Genomic DNA, 12434 nt, shown 5'->3' on the forward strand with positions numbered 1-12434 from the left:
TCCACAGCATCCCCTAAAACCACTCCCTCCGTCTGGCCCAATTTTGGAGCGTTGACCTCATCTACTGGAAATTGAAGCATTAGAGCACACCGAAGTAGATCTAACAGAACGGCCTGATAGTGTTCAAGAGAGCTCTTGATCCACCATATCTCTGAATCGAGCCATCTGATCTAGAGACATATGCGTGAAGATCTCCTGTAGCTCCTCATCGCTCATCCCTCGACTCATCGTGTTGATCTAAATATCCAGAAAGGTCACCTGCACAGACAAAAATTGATGTTAGCATAATCAATATAAATCATATAAAGCACGATAATATAAATCTTAAAAAAATAATCTTACTTTAAATGCATATCTTATGTACCCTTATAAGGGATTCATCAACAAATTGAGTAGGTGGATGCTGCAAGTATGAAGTACCCTATGGTCCCATGTCAATCTCCTTACACAACTCCGTATACGCCGGAAGGTGCATAGACATGTCACCACAAAAGGATGAGTCCACCTCGTTCACAAAGAATTCTTGGACTCTTGTATTTCCATCATTGTTACCGGATTCTGGCTCCTCTACATGCTCTAAGCTTTTGATGGCCTCCACCCCTTAGAATATCAACCCCTCTATTTTCATACTATCCTCATCTATTCTCAGAACATCTCTTTGATCATATACTCTCGCACTTCAGGGAGCTGAAGGTATAATATACCACCATCGAGGTTGTCTGGGGTTTCGATAGAAAATTACATCTTCAAAATTACATACAAGAGAGATTTAACTTTTGTGACATGTACTATGTCGTAATAAAATTTAAAAAAATATAAGTTCATGCACTTGTTCACAATGGGCTGCTAACATGAATGTGTCACAAAAATCCGTCCATATTTTTTCGGAATCTATTTTCAGAAATCTAGATGGACCTCGTCAAACTGTTGCTCCAGCTCCTTCAAGTACCACTTTGAACCACTACACATCGAATAGGATCATGGAGAAGCTATGATAATCCACCATGATAATACTTTTCAAGTTCCCAAAATACTCCATCTCATCTATAACTGTGTTTGGATCCATTGCTCATCGTCGGCTCTCTTGCTCCAACTTTGCCATGATACCACAATCTGTTGTGGAGCGCATTTTGTAAATACGCTCCACCTGGAAATGCCGTCCATGTAACTATGCCGCAGTATGTATTTTGTATTGTACATTGAAACACTCAATTATTTATTGCATACAAAATATAGATACGACAAACCCTAAACACGTCATCACCTTTGGACTACATCCCCTCGAGAATTTCCACTTCTCGATTGAGATCTCCACCCCTTCTCAAGACTTTGTGGTCAAAGCTCCATGCAACCATAGTGTTGGCATAAACTATGGCATCTCTTGATGCCCTCGGGATATTAAATTAGTCGATGGTGCATACTACGTCGAAATTCAAATTATGCTTCTTCTTGATTTTTCATAGCTTGGTCATACCTAGCGAGCTACGTCTCCATGGAGGCATGGTGCAACATACAAAATCCATTCACTTTCTCCTTCATTGCAGCATCCATTATTTTTTCTACCCCATTTCCAACCACCACATCTCTGGTCAGTCTATCATCGTCCTTCAATGACCATAGCATACTATTGTCTAAATCCACCGTTAGTAGCCATTGTGAAATATGCACTAACGCCTCAAACACCAACCAACCTTTAGCCATGCTACCTTCTGGCCGAGCTTGTTGTTGCACAAAGCCTTTCAAGGTTTTCATGAAGTGCTACAAGAAGAACATCCATTGTGTATGAACATGTTCAGCAATCTCCAGTTCATCTACAAGATGCACAAGAAGGTGGGTTTGTATCATGAGCATGCTGGTAGGCAGGTATTTCTCAAAGAGACAGACCGTCTCCACTGCTCCCCGCCTTATGGATTCAATAGAGGAAGTCTTAATGTCCTTCTATGAGATCCATTGAACTAAAGTCGACAACCTATAAATTGCCCCGTGTATTTCTAGAGTAAGCCATCATGCGATCGCGATCAGTAGTACATACTGCCACAAACGAGGATGCATTATGAACAACGACTACACTCCAAATAGCAAAATACGTAGGCCACTTACAATCCATTCGTAGTACAAACCTGACATATCTCATGCCAATCATGGGATTTTAGCCCTGATAATTGATTGTCTTTAGAAAACGCGGAGCTAAGAGAACGCATCATACCCGTCGGATTGCGGATAGACTTAACTATTTGCTTCACAATGCGCTCTTCTTTAGTGGAAAAAACCCAAGGAGCGTGAGATAGCTACAAGTGACTATTAGCATTGACTGCGGCCAAAGCGCCTCCATCTTGTCTACCTCTTTCAAATCCATTCACGCCCGTACAGTGTCTCTCTTTCCTATGATGTGGTCCCATAGTAAGCTGCCCACGTTCTTGAAAATATGCATGGGATCCAGCAAGTGGTTTATCTGTAAGTGGGTGTAATATGGCAACTCATAGAAAACTGAGAACCGTCGCATTCCGTTTGGATGTGACTCCATGTGGACCATTTTCAGTTCGTACCAGCTTTGGGCATTCATACATGATGGAGGTCGTCTAAGAAAACCTTCCCTAAGTTCATGACCCTCTGGCAAGAAAGTGATATGTCCTTGATATACCATCTTCTTCATTGTTGGTGACCTTCGGGAGTCTAACTGTGGCCCACACAATGGAAATGCATGATAACTTGAGGTAACCAAACCTATTCCAACATCTCTATCTAGTGAATACAATATTGGTGGACCGTCAACCATCACACTTGCTCATATCTTCACGGTGACCCCTTCCTCCCACAAAATCTTAAGCTCATCAACTAATGGACGAAGATACACGTCGATATTTTTTACTTTGTGGCGGCTATGAACGAGCAAGCTAAGGATGAGATATCCTTTCTTCATAGAAAGCCATGGAGGTATATTATAGTTGACAAGGACTATAGGCCACACACTCTAAAAAGTTGAGCGCAGACCGAATGGGTTCACGCCATCCATAGCAAGACCAAGCCGAAGATTCCTTGGCTCTCGGGCAAAGTGTGGAAAGGTAGATTCAATATGGCTCCATCCACGTGAATCCAACTGATATTCGTTGAACTCTATCTGTGGATCTATTCTGCGCATGCCACATTGTCAAGCTCTCCATATACTAGACGTACGAAACATGCGGTTTATGAGGGGGATAAGTGAAAAGTGTTTAAGAAATTTTTGAGGAATGGTTTGCCCTTGCAAGTCCTGTCGATACCTGTGAGCACCACACTTTGGACATGTCTCCATAGTCTCGTATTTTCCTCAAAACAGTATGCAATCGTTGATACATGCATGGATGGTATTGTAGTCCATGCCAAGCTTTCCTAAAACATATCATGTATCATCACAAGACTCAGGCATGGTATTTGCAAGTGGTAATATATGATACTTCAGTAACCTGAAAAAAAAACATAAAACACCACAAATATTTTTTATGATAGTACCGAAAAGAAATCAATGAAGCATATGGACAAGTGTAATATTTTCACTCGAAATATTAAAGAACGTGATCACCGCACGCCCGCGCAAAAACTGTGCAAAGTCATCTCCTGCGTCGATTAATGTCGGTGGCTAAGTGTTCCCCTCGCGCACCATGTTAAATTCCGGCTCCGTGTTGTGCAAATGAGACCGGGGCTTGAAGACCGCAAGCCGCACGACAAATACGCCTTAGGTAAAGGAAAATGGATAATGGTTAAGATTAAGGAAAAATTCTTTATTATTTACCCCTCCCCTCAGTCGATGCATGGCGGGGGAGAGGAGTGTGAGAGGGAGGGTGAGTAGTCCATGAGTGGTGTAGCATGAGGGGGGGGAGGCATGCACAAGCAACGTGTGTGGCTACCTCTCCCCCCCCTTAGCCTATATGACCCCCTCCCCCTGAGGCACGAAGGGAGGGAGGAGAGAAAGGAAGCAGACATGCTGCCATCGCCATCGCCATGCAGGGAGCTGCCGCCACACGCTGCGCGCTGTCGCATGTTGCAGCACTGCAGGCCGCCTCCACCACCACCATCACACCCTCCTCGTTGACATTGCCCTGGCCGTTTTCAATCTCCTCCCCTTCAATCATTCCCCCCCCCCCCCTCCACGTAATCTTGTTCAAAAGCAGAAGCTTCTTTAGAAGCTTCTAAAGTTAGGCTTCCATAAGCCTCGTTTCCATGTGCCTTCACGATTTCAGAAATCGAACTCATAAGCCCCGATTCCTACGCAAGGGAGAAGTAGATAGACTTTTGAGGCTGAGTTACCAAGCTTGGAGGGAGTTCGGAGATTGCGTAAAGGTGAGGAAAAACCGTGGAGTCCAAATCCACTACATCAACAATGGCTCCAAAGCCAAAGTCGCAAGGCGCACGGGTGGAAGTCTCAAACCCAAGTTTACACGTGGATATCGCTGCAAGTCCTCATAACCAGGTTCTTAGAAGTTTAATTCCGCATTGGGCATGCTTAAAATTCATGGGAAAGTTATGAATGCAAATTACTTATTCGTCTTATGAACTTAGTTACATGTTGCCCTTTTCGTGCATTTCCAAAGTGACAAGCCTAAACGCATATTGCATAGGTTAAAAGGATGAAAATTTTGCTTAAATTCACCCTTGTCTTCCTTGCATGAAAGAACATGCACATAATGCATCTAGGCTATGATTTGCTAGATATGATTCGTAAGAGATATTCATTAGGCATCTGTTAGAATGTTGTCCAAGGACTTGCATGGTATGTAAAGGAAACGATGATTTTGCCTGTTACATGCAAAGGTGCTTGCATTTTTAAGACGAATTAAGTGCCGTAGAACCGGATTAAGTCAACATTGGTCTTATGACATTTGTCATGCATGAACTTCATTTAACGAAATTGTGTCTAGAAAAGGTTGCATGTCACATGTTCGTCATGCATAAACTTCATTTATCGAAGTTGCTTCTAGAAAATGTTGTAGGTTTTATGCAAGTTATTCCCCAAATTGTCAATCATCATGATTTTAGCAAGGAAATGAAATGGTCTTTGCAAACCTTATAGTCGCGTAGAAGTAATGAATTGCATATTTACACGTAATGTGATGTCTTGCGACTATTTACACCTTTAGAACAAGTTTAGCATCTCTGAGAGAAGATCATTCCTTGTCGCAAGACAAGTAGACCGATTTAGCTAAATCACTTGTAATGACATAACCCACATAGGATTGTTAAAAGCATAAGTAGTTAGTACAACGAACACCTCAAAGTGCTAACTAGGTTTTAGCACGTTAGAAATTCTGGCTAGTATCGCACTTGGATGCCAAGTCGAGACCTTCAAACCCAAAGGTCCTACCCACATTCACGGAATGTTTGGGTTAATTGGACGCCCATACAATAACGATCTAGGGTTTTACCCTAAGGATCGATCGAGCTAATACTAAACATCCGATTGAGAGTAGAAACCCTAGGGCCAAACGTTATTGGCCTAGTAAGGTTAGGGATTGGGTTGGATCAAGAGGACTCCCAAACCCTATATCTTAGCCAAACATATTTCTTGACCAAGAAATGCCGTTTGATGGGAGAAACGATTCCACAAGTTAAGTGTGACACTTGTGCACAAGTTGCAACGTTGCATGGCTTTGTGTTTTAATTACAAGATAGATTTGCCACTCCTTGGAATAAGGTTGGCAGGTTTTAGTGCAAGCCTATTGTGCAAGAGAATGAGTAGACATCATGCTTCTTGGGCTGATTTGCCAAGATAGGGTAATTATGAATTGCCTAGCAAGCAATTGACAAATCAAGTTAGAGTGACAAGGTTACCACGATTTACTGTCTTAATTTAAGAAACCTAAGGCGTTAGCTAATTTGGGTTAACAGGGTATAACCCTAACCCAATGATACAAGGATACACAAACAACGAAACCCTTAGGGATCTTGCCAAGTCATAATTGATCCTAGACCAGATGCTGGACAAATTTGGAGAGAAGATTCACTCCTTACCAATTGGCCAAATAAAACAACCACTGGATTGATTGTGTTTGTATAGTTTAGGAGCACTGTTTGTATTGCTTTACTCAAAGAACTAAAGATGGATAAATAATGAATGCTTCAGGTTCAAGGCCTGAAGGGAGAGGCAACATCATTTACCCCCGACTATCTACCTGAACCTAACCAAGGGAATTGTTAGTCGCATCAAGAACATGGGCCGAACCCATTGCGAGAGGTCTCTCCATTGGGTGCTACTTGGAGCAGGAGGATGCTTGGGTGCCAGGGGGGCTCTGGCCATAAATCCCTTGCCTTCCGGGCCCTGCACAAGAGGCCGACGTGACTCAGGATTGGATCTCGAAGTCCGCATACTAGTCTACGGGCGGAAACTTGGAATACTAATCCTTGAGGAATGTTGGGTTGCCTTTGGGTGGATTATGGATTGCCTTCGGGCGGATTATGGATTAGCCTATGGGCTGGATTATATGATGTATTCCAAAGACTGATTAATAAGATAAATTGTTGAAAAGGAACTTGTTTAACACTGTTTTTCTATGTCAAGTGCTAAGAATACGTGAAGGAACCGGTGTCTAATTGGCTAATTAAGGAAGCTCTTTTATGCGTGTCCAAACTAAATGTGATAGGTAATTAGATAACTAAAGCAACCCTGAGGAAAGTGCGGTGGATGTGGCCATGGGTCCATCCTACGGATGGGTGGTCCCAGTTGGCCCGGAACTTTTCTCAAAGAAGTTGACAGCAAGGAATGTTGACCTAGAGTCTAGGTTACTAGAATCCCGATTTATGTTGTTTTAGGGGAACGGAATGGGACTATGCCTTATGGGCAGAGAGGTCGAGCTTTGCATCCCTCTCATTTCCCATTCTCCTTGAACCAAGTGCAACATAAATCCGCTTCAATCCTAACGTTTCTGCATAAAGTAGTTCGCTTGGGGTTCGATGCTAGCTACCGTTCTAGGAATTTGACCACTAGGAAACCCTGATTCAGGTCTGTCCTACGTGGGAACGGCCAGAATGCTTTCACTTCATGGCAGACTCGGGAAGACCTAGATCGCAAATCCCGTGACATTCCGTGGGAGTGTCGGGCGGTGCTTTCTGGACTCTCTTCCTGATGGGCTGCTAAGATGTGTCCTACGAGCGAACACGTGGACACGTTACAGTTGGTATCAGAGCCGAACCAACAATGTTTACAAGAAAACTTAATGAGGTGAAGTTAAGCAAATGTTGCTGTGAAGAACATGTCCTTACTTTCTTATCAATGTTGACTTGCAGAGTCATGAAGCATGGAACAGATTCTTGGCATTCCAAGTTATGTTTATGACCGTGATGCGCACTTCAGATTATCGAGGAGGATCGATATGATGAATATTCTAGACCGCATCTACAATCCATCGCCTCTGTACGTGGAATGGAGCTGGGCGGGTGATTCACGAATTTATTACATAGATGCCCACCGATTTGCGTACCTTTGAACCAACCTAAAGATAATCAAGTGACCCGAATAAACCCTGCCGATAGAATCAAGGTGTTTTCACCTCAGAACATGGTTTCGATAGGGACAAGACCCTTTATGATCCCAGTCCATCATGAAGGGTCTTGTCCTTCATTTTGATCGATGGATTTAATGATAGTAATTTTTGTGTGTATTTTCACACTCAATTTTTTCCTTTTTTCCATGTGAACACCCTTAATTGTCCCCTGACATCCCGTTTCATTTTTCCTCCCTCTTTCTATTATCCTCCAGCATATCTTTCCTTTTTATGTTTGTCCATCCGGTGCTCGGTTTAATTGTTATTCATTTTTTTGTAATTTTCGTTTTCACATTTGGCGTGTTCCCGCGCAAAAACCAGTGTTTTGAGATTTTTCGTGCCTTCCTGAGTCCATGTCGACGTTCTTTTCCCACACGTACATTCCGTTTGCCATGATGCCTTTGCCATCACAAATTTTTTTGCTCCCCGTACTCGCATTCATGCAGTGTGACGCAGAGGGGGCAGAGGGAAATTTCTTATTTTTTCCTTACCATCAACCCCGAATTAAAGAATATTGCAGGAAAGGCAAATCCAGTTGTGCTGACATGCTATCACATGCAAGATATGACAATGAAGAAGAGCTTATGGAAGAAGATGAAGTTGAAGAATCTATACTTACTGAATTTTATACCATGGCTGCTGAAAGTACATTTTCAGTTGGCTGCATATACAAACCCAAAGCTGAATCTTGCAGGTGAAGCTGATCTTTTTAATGGTATAGCATTAAGTACAGTAGGAACACAAAAAGATACTACTGTAAATCAGCATACAACAACAAAGATCAAATATTTATCTATGGAAGAAGGGTGGTCAACTAGAAGCTAGAATGCTCATTGCATTGCTCAAGTTCTAGTTCATTTCCTTGAAGAAGATTGGCTGAAGATTGGCCAATATTTGAGCACAATGAAGAAGGAGTAGTCTTGGACTGATGAAGAGTTCAAGCATATTAAGAGGAAATATTATGGCTTTTTTCTTAAAGGAGGGCATCTAGGGAAGCACGCAAAGAAGAAGAAAGGAGTGTGTCTCCGAGTTTTAGGTAGAGTTTTAGGTAACAAAAGATTACAACAATAGGTAATGAAGGAATTTCATGAAAGCCTGTGGGCTAGCCATAGAGGCATATGGAGAACCTTTAGTAAAGTCAAAGAAAAATATTGGTGGAAAAACATGTGTCGGGACATAGCACATTTTGTTGAAACCAGTTATGTGTGTCAGATGTATTCTATGGTCAAGCATCGAGATGGGTTACAACCGACTTATCCCTTGTCTATACATTATAGATGGATTATAAATCTTGTAACCATGCCTAAAGGATATGGAATATGCGGTATTTAGTGCTTGCAAGAGAGGATCTAACCAATCAAGTTGAAGGCAAAGCCTTAACAACCAAGACCACTCAAGATGTTTGTCGTTTTTTTGCTTGAAGAAGTGTTTTGTAGATATGGTTGTGTGGGTAAAGTAACTGCAGATAGAGAAGAGTTTGATGCTAATGAGGCACGCAACTTCTTTGTTCAATTGGGTATTAAGTTGGCTTTAACATCAACATACAACCCTGAAGGCAATGGGAAAAGTGAGAGAGGGCACCAGCCTATTCTCAAAGCCCTAGCAAAGTATTGTAGAGGAAAGATCAAATAATGGCCTAAAATGCTACCTTTTGCATTATGGGCTAACCGGACTACTCAGAGTACAATGATTGGCTATATACCAGCTGAACTTATGCATGGAAAACAACCAATTATGCCAATTGAAGAATCTATTCTCACATGGAGTCTTCTAACTTGGGAGGAAGGCATCAATAGAGAAGAGTTGCTGACTTTGCGCATAGGGCAGCTAGAAAGAAGGCTTGAAGATGTTCAAACAGCTATTGAGAAGCTAAAGACAGCAAGATTAAAGAACAAAAGAAGATTTGATAAGTGACATCAACTTCGGCCAAGAGAAATTCAAGAAAATGACTGGGTGCTTATCTATGACAGCAACCTAGACAATCAATACAGTGCTTCTAAGAATATGGTGGTTTGGCCCATATGTGGTAAAGGTCGTTGATGACAATGCCACATATTCATTGGCTCAATTGGATGGAACAAGCATGAAGATATCCATTGCTGGAAAAAGAATCAAGCTCTTCAAATGAAGAGAAAGTTCAACATATGAGTTAGAAGACTTGGATATAATTCAAGAGCATGAAGACATAGAGGAAGAAGAAGAGGCAGAAGATGAAGACATTGACATGCCAGAAGATACTTCTTCTAACACTGCAAATTCGTAAGACTTTGGCACATGCCAGAGGATGTGCAAGTTAGGAGGGGGTGGATGTCGTGTCGCTATGCACACACCATGTAAAAAAATCTATTGTGTGCCTTTCTTATTGATTTAGAGAGCCAATGCCATTTTAGACATTAGTGTTAGTATCCATGGTTCAAAAATATTAGATTTTAGCCTATTTTAGATATTATCTCTAGTAAAAATCCATAAAACTATAGGAAACTTCTAGATTAGGATGACATGTAAAAGAAAGCATGCAGCTTTCAGCCAATTTGAGAGGATTTTATGTAAAAAGAGAGATTGACGAAATCACACAACGCGCGGTCACTGTTTTCAGCCAGTGAACATAACTCCAAAGCGGGAGATGAAGAAGGAGTGATCTGGCTAAATTCTGGCTAGGTGTCTTGGTATTTTAACCCCCTTTTGGAACCAATGGAAGCATCATTAGAGGAATGTATTATTTTATACACGTTTTTGTCTATTAGAGTTATATCTTCTCATAATGCTGAAAGAAACTGATAGGCTTCATCTCTGTTAGTATTTTTCTACACTTTCTAATTCTTTTTGGGAGTATTCTTCTATGTCTTCAATTTCTTTGAACCCCTTCTCTTTCATCTACTCCTCTCCCTGAATCTACCTTCACCCTACTAACTCTTACCCCCGTGGTGGACTTTCAACACCAAACGCTCTGACACCGTGTTAAGGAAAGTTTATACTATCATCAGAGGTGAATTCTGGAAGATATTTAGGCTGATTTGGGGCTGATATCTTCAGCCATATTCAAAGAATTAGCTACAACATTGTTCTTTTAATTCATTTCTTACTCTAAATAAGACATCTTGTCAAAATATGCAAGTATTATGTGCCCCTATGGCATGGCAATGTTTGTAGATCATTCATAGACTCTTTGAGTTGAATTAAGAGGAGATTTTTCTCTTATTTATTGGTTGTGGTAACTTATCCTTATCAGGAACTCAATTTGAAGCTCTCTTGAAGCAAGTCTCTTTGCCCTACAAGCCTTGTAATTGACTCATAAGCTTTTGTCCTTAACAAAATACATTGAATGTAATCATGCAAAGTTGATTCATGCTATGGCATCATGTATGAATGATGGGATGCAGAGTTGTTTATGATACATGACAATATATTGTACTTGATTTTATAATTTGTGATTGCTTTTATAGTCAAGAAAATAAGCTTGATTTGAGTTAGAACTTATGAGATAATAGTCTTGTGAAGAACATGTAGTTGGAAGCTCTATCAACATCTTCAAGAACTTGGATTGAAACCTTCAACCCTTCTCTTATCTCTATCATCTCTGGAGTCTAAGCTCTTGAACCCCCATACATTCTTCTCTCTCCCTCAAACCCTTGTGATTGACCATGAAGTACCTCTTGAACCTTCAAACATTCACTATAATCTACTTATCTCTTGAAGACACATCTCCATCTGTCTTTTCTAATTTTCTTGCCAAACCCCTGTGGTGACCTTCAATGCACTGCGACACCGATTAGTGAATCTCTTACACTCCATCCTCGTCTTCTAGAAATCTTTGTATCAAAGCCTACATACCCACTAACCAATTGAGGAGGATGAGAGATAGAAGTAGTAGGAGAGAGAAGAGGAATCAATGAAAGAGGATGAAGGGATGGGTAACCAAAATCATAAAAGGAAGAATGTGCTAAATAGGGATTAGCTAAGAACTTAGGAGAATCGATTAAAAAGGATGTTAATAAATAGGCTAGAAAAGTGAAAAGAATATTTATAGATGGGGAAGGACAAGATGGAGGAGGGGGAAATACTCGACCCTCAATAAAAGAACACTAAATGAAAATACAAACTTGAGGAGAACCTTGCGGTTGAAAAAGAAGAAGTAAAATAACTGGTGAGTTGGATTTATAAAGGGAAAGATAAGCATCACATCTATGGGGGGTCCATTTACTGATAATAAGATAAACCAAAAACTAATGGACCTAAGACAGATCAACGATGGTAAGCATCAAAGAAAGATGAATCGAAAGGAGCTTGTTTTGAAAGGTGGACTAAGAGGTCCGCCCTCAATGGGTTAGTGTTCTACACATAAATAGATGCTTTGTTTTGTCATTGATTCAAGATCACAGAGTCAATCATTGCATGCCAAGAGGTTTCAAGCCAATCAATCACTTTAGAAGAATAGGCATGATCTAATCAAATTGCAACTGCAAATATATGACATATAATGTAGCTTGTAATATCACATCTCCTACATACCAAGCTAAATCTTCATCATTTGGAATTAATAAATCACCTCTCAGGTACATATAAGACATCAACATAGTGTTTGTAGTCACAAATTCTTCAAAAACCATTCTAGCCACTTGCGTCACAATAAATCTATAGACCAAGCTCCACTCCAACCATCCTTTGGAAGAGGCAAATCCATCGTTGAAAGCTTGATATAGAAGTCCAACTTGTGTTGCTAATAATGAACAAAGAAAGAGTGGTCTAGAGGAACAAAATCCTGAAATTGCTCAAATAAAGACCATAACAAATCCATTCTGGACTGAATTCTTTCCACCTTGGCTTGGAATAAGGGGCATAAGGTAGGATTCTTTGAAGGATCACAAAATCCACATGGGATAAGAAATGAACTACTTGTACATTAGGACTCTTCAAAGTAGA

The sequence above is a fragment of the Lygodium microphyllum genome, chromosome 26 (assembly GCF_053477565.2).
Source record: "Lygodium microphyllum isolate KBCC chromosome 26, Lygodium_microphyllum_v1.1.10, whole genome shotgun sequence".
Lineage (NCBI taxonomy): Eukaryota > Viridiplantae > Streptophyta > Polypodiopsida > Schizaeales > Lygodiaceae > Lygodium > Lygodium microphyllum.